Below are 6,000 nucleotides of genomic sequence, written 5' to 3'. Positions count from 1 at the left end.
AGCTTTTAATTTAATAAAGTTTAATTTATCAGGATTATTTTGTTGCTTGTCATAAAGTTTGACACCTATATTTTCTTCTAAATGTTTATAGTTTTTGCTCTTATATTTAAGTCTTTAATCCATTTTGTGTTCATTTTTATATAGAGTAGAAGGTAGGGATTCAATTTTATTCTTTCCCAAGTGGCTATCTAGCGGTCCCATGACAATTTATCTAGGATACTTCTCTGTCACCGTTGAATGGTATTGCCACATGTGTAAAAAATCAGGAGTATGAGATTTTCTGGACTCTCAATTCTATTTGATTCATCTATGTGTTATACTTGTGCCATTACAAAGCTGTTAATCACCATTATTTTGTAATAAGCTATGAAATCACGTAAGTATGAGTTCTTCTACTTGTTCTTTTTCTGGGTTGTTTTGGCTACTTGTGTCCCTTGCTATTACAATAACCTTAGTTTTGGGATCCGCTTATAAATTTCTACAAATAAGTTATTATATTCAAAAGGGATAGTGTTAAATCTGGAGATTTTCTTGGGGACTATCGCCATGTTAACAATGTTAAAGTTCTGATCCATGAACATAAGATGTTTTCCCATTTATTTAGCTTGTCTTTAGTTTATTTCAATAGTGTTTCATAGCATAAGTTTTGCAATTCTTTTGTTTAACTTATTTCTAAGTATTTTATTCTTTTTGATTCTATTTTAAAAGGCATTGTTTTCTTAATTTTATTTCCAGATTGTTCACTGCTATAGTATAAAAATATAACTGAATTTTGTGTATCAATATTTTATCTTGAAATACTGCTGAACTGACTTATTAATTCTGGAAGTTTTTAGTGTGTTTGTTAGGATTCTCTATACACAGGTTCATGTCATATACCAATAGAGATACTTTTACTTCTTCCTTTCAAATCTAGATTTTTAAAATTTCTTTTTCCTACCTATTTGCCCTATCAGAACTATAAGTTCAATGCTGACCAGAGCTGGCAAGGTCAGACATTTTGTTTTGCTACTGATATTAAGGAAAGAATATTCAATCTTTTATCATTAAGTATGATATCATATGTGGATTTTTCATGTATGTGAAATTGTTTTTATGTTTATTTTCTTTTGTTAGATTGAGAAAGTTTTCTTATGTTCCTAGTGTGCTTTTTTGAATCATGAAAAAGTTGAATGTTGAATGCTTAAAAGTGTCACTTATAGAAAACATTTAGTTGGGTCATATTTTTTATCCAATCTGACAATCTCTGCTTCTGAATGAATTTTCAGTCCATTCAAAGTTAGTGTTAATATTAACATAGTTGCATTTACTTCTGCATTTTATTTTTTGTTTGCTATATGTCTCATGTCATTTTTACTCCTCTATTTGTCTTTTGCTGTTCAATTTCGTTTTAGGTGAATATTTTCTAACATAATATTTTAAATTTCTTTAACAATTTCTTCACTATTGTTTTTTATTTATTCTTATTTCTAGTGGTTTGTCATATATATCTTATCTTTATCAGCTTCAGATTTATACTAGGTTAATTACAGGGAAAGTGTTACACCAACATGATTATATTTTCTTTTCCTCTTTTTATGGTATTATTGTTACACATATTAAATCAATTAATGTTGACAAGCCTAAGAATACACTGTTACAATTACTACTTTACTAACTTCAGTCATTTTTTAGCCCATTATGTGATTGTTTTTACCCACATCCTTTGTTCTGTTTTGGCAAAGATATTACATATGTATTATATTTCTATATGTTACAGGTCCAATGATACATATACATATTATTCTGTAAATTTGGTCTTTAAATCAGTTAATGGGGAAGAAAGGAGAAAAACAGGGCATTTTTAGTATATTTTATAATTACCTAGTGACCTTTACCAGGGTTCTTTTTTGTTAATGTGGACTTTAATTTCCATTTGTGTTCACATGCTTTCAGCCTGAATAACTTTCTTTAGTAATTTTTGTAAAGCAGTCCTGCTGACAACAAACTCTGTTTTTATTTCTCCAGGAAAGTCCTTATTTCGATTTTATTTTTGAAAGGCAACTTTAATGGATGTAGTAGTCTTGCTTGACATTTTTTAAAAACCTTGATTATATTATTCCTCTGTCTTCTGACCTATCTTTCGTACTGCTGAGAAGTCAGCTCTTATTCATTTTCCTTTGTAATACTCAGTGATTAAACGTTTCTAGTAAAAGTGTTAATTTGTTCCAATATTAGAAAAAACTCTGAGTAGATTAGTTTTCTTAAGAGATTATTTTTTTCTTTCTAGGGTGGAAATAAGGCTCAAGGGTAAGTTTGCCTTTTGTAATTTTTAACTTATACAAAATTATTATCTATGAAAGAAGTGGTTCCATTGTATTCTTAGAGGAAGAGATTTCAAATAAAAAATCCCAGCCTTAAATCCACAACCATTTTATTAAATCTGCTTTATTTACATTTTCACATTTGATTTATCTTTAATTAAATTAATTTATTTCTCTCTATACTACATCTGCCACTGTCTTGTGTTTTCTGTCCACTAAAAAGAGTCTTCGAACTAGATTTTCTGAATCCTATTTTTGCTTCTGTCTATCTATAACTGTCTCCAACAGTACAGTCAGAGTTATCTCAGTGTTATGTAAATTATATTTTTTCTGGTTAAAAATTGAAATGAGTTCTATTTGCCTTTACTGCAAAAATAATACCCATTTTTCTATTTTAGAGGGCTTTCCAATATCTGATCCCTGTTCATTTTATTTTTTTATATCTTTATTAATTTTCTCTTTATACTCTAAGCCCTACTTATTCTGAACTCTTTTTTTTTTTTGATGACTATACCATAGTCTTTCTTATCTCTGATCTCTTTTGTATAACTTTCTCGTGAATGGTATTAAAACTCACCTCTCTTTTCTTCTACTGTCTCAACTCATTTGTAAAATTTCATCAATATTTCTGAGAGGGTTTTCATCTATAATTCCTGCCCTAAGCATTTACATAGAGACACGTAATTTTCTTATTAAAACTTTCATCTCTAGATATAACACCCATTGCTCCTTTGAACAATGTTGTGCTCAGCAGTTATCACAGTATTTAAAACACTATTAAATAATTTTTTGAATAATACTCCTACCAAAGACAGTAGTGTATCTTTGAAAAATAATTATACATAAAAATTTTAAACTATTGTACATCTGATAATAGATGCTCTTGAATTTCTAAAGATATAATTGGAAGATTTACAACTGATAAACCAAATTATTTATATATGTTTAATTAAATGTAGTAATGTAGTTGAATTTGCCAAAACAATATTTACACAAAAATGTTGGTTCAAAATTCCAGATTGATTTTTATGCAAACTCAAAACCTCAAGAACAAACTTTAATTAAGTTACATTCTAATTTAGAAGGTGTAAAATGTATATAAAGGAAAATATAGTAAATTTTTATTTTCCTTTATGACAAGACTACTACAGTAGTAAAAATTTTATTTTGTAGCCAAGAGAAAATCAGGTAAATATGTTTTAAATATGTCTTTGACTGAATACAGTTTGCAAAATATATGACTGCTTTTGAGTATTTGTCAGAACTTTTCTTTAAAATTGCATTTTGAGTAGTGTTATTGCTTTCTCAAGTTTTACTACTTTTTCATATGGCAGTCTGTGAGATTTTTCTTGACTAACTAGGATAATTATGCTTTTTATATACTAGTAAGTTTATTTAAAACACAGATCAGAAAGGTCATATTCAATGAAATGCTTACAGGATAAAATTGTTGAGCAAATTTATTTTTTGAACAGCAGTTTTAATTTTAAAGTAAACAAAATTCATATAATGTTTATAAATAAAACTTTTAGAGTTAGTAATTTATTTATTCAGGTTTATAACAACAAATAAGTCAAATAGTCAATAATTTCTTATAATCTAGAGAAAAAATGCCAATTATTTGGTGGTGGAGATATAAATCAGGAAAAATATATAGTACGTTCTTCAATAGTTATGTGAATAAATTCATTTTGTCTTAACAAACATCTAAATAAAGTACACTGATCATAATCTTATGCTTTGGTATTATTTTGTTTAGAAGAAAATAGTATTTTTGTGGTTAAGAAGAATATTAATAAGGCAGCTTATTTCTCTTTTCAACATATTCATGATTTCCAAAAGCAGACTCATCCCTCCCAATCATATTTTTCCTCCTTTGTTATAAATCTTGATTAATGATACCTTTATTTAAATCTAACAAATTGGACTTCTCTCCCTCCCTCCCCCTTCTCTAACTCAATAAATTATTGAATCTTTTCTATTCTATCATACAAATCTCAGATTATTTCCTTCTTTTCCATGTTACTAATTCTGTATAATCTTTTCTATTTCTTTTTACCTTTTGTGATGAATTCGTATCCATAATATCCTGTCAACACTATTTTCACACTATTGTCAGGGTTATATTTTAAATCTTGTCACTTTTCCTCTGAAAACCATCAGCGACTCCCAATCACCATCAAGATAAAGTCTAATCTTTTTAGCATAATCTCAGATGATAATCTTTCTTTGAGTAATTTATAATCCCTTTCAAGTACAGTGATCAATTTTTTATTCTAAAAGAGGCTTTAAATAAAGAAAACATGAAAATTTATTTGTGTATAATGGATAAAAAAGAACGCATGCTATTCCTCCCTTCATTCCTTTGCATATCTTTTACCTTTAGTCTCAAGGTAGAGTAATTTTACAATCTAGTTTTCTGCTTTCAGATATATGTAGTAATAGATGTAATATTAGGAAATTCTCTTAGACCATGCCTTGACTAGTACAGGGTTCTTATCTTTTTTAAAAAATTTTTCCAAACAATACTCTAATCTGAATGAATCACATGAACACACAAGGTATGCATGGCCATGAAATTCAATCTTCTATTGTGTGTATTTCTGAATTGGTAACTTATTTCTCATTAGTGCACTTACCTAAGAAGTAGAACTTATTTATTGTTGATGTATCTATTTATTCCTGAGGCTGATACTTTTTATGTGGGGTTCTACTTCATATGTGTTCAACTCACTTGTTTTGCATAATAAGATAATTTTATTAAAAATTTGAAAGTGGAATACCCTTGTAGTTGATATTGGCTGAAAAGATTGAGGATCTAAGTTTTTCCTTCTGTTACAGCACAGGGTATTTACATGTATGACAGAACCATTATTTGTCTCTAGTCAAATTTTCCACAGAAATAAATATAAAATATGTGTAAGAAAGTGGAAAAAAAGGGGGATTCTAAGAGTTCATAAATCTTAAACCATTGCGGATTATTTTTTAATTTATTGAAATTTTTATTTCACTAAAAATGTCTATTTTTTCAGAGATAGTCTCTAATAGAGTGGTGATTGTCCTTATATTTAGTGTATTATCACCTCTGATATTCATTCTAAATTTTATAGATTTTGGGGGATGTTTATTTTTCTGCACTAGGACAAGTGGATTGTTATAGAAGTAAAATGTTTATAGTATGGAAGGACATTTTAAATTATAAGAATGAATATTAAAATAATAGCAAAATACCTGCTAAAATTATGGCAGAAATTCTGTTTCACATAAACAACAACCTGTTTCAAACTAAATTTACATATTTGGTTGCTATTTTATGTTTGTCAGCTGACATTGACTCTTCATACAACAGCAGTATATCTTCAGCTTAAAATTATTTGGCCTGCCAAATTTTAGTTTCTGCAATTGAAGATGAATACTAAAATTAATTTAAGATTTGCGTTATTACAGGTTTTGCCAAAAGAAAAAAAACCCTAAAGATTATAACAATCTATAACACATTCTTTGTAATGTGCTGTAGTAGATATTCTCCATAGATAGCTACCAAAAATTCCCCTCTTCCCTGTATTTATATGCTGTGTGTTTTATCAAGAATGCAGTTGGTTACAATTTTCTTGTATCTAGATTGAACTGTCTTTGACTATTAAAATGGATAGAAGTGACAGTGTGACTGTCCTTTATCTTGTGTCTATGAGATCTT

This window comes from Microcebus murinus, chromosome 1, assembly GCF_040939455.1.
Source record: "Microcebus murinus isolate Inina chromosome 1, M.murinus_Inina_mat1.0, whole genome shotgun sequence".
Taxonomy (NCBI): domain Eukaryota; kingdom Metazoa; phylum Chordata; class Mammalia; order Primates; family Cheirogaleidae; genus Microcebus; species Microcebus murinus.
Note: the sequence above shows the minus strand (reverse complement) of the source record.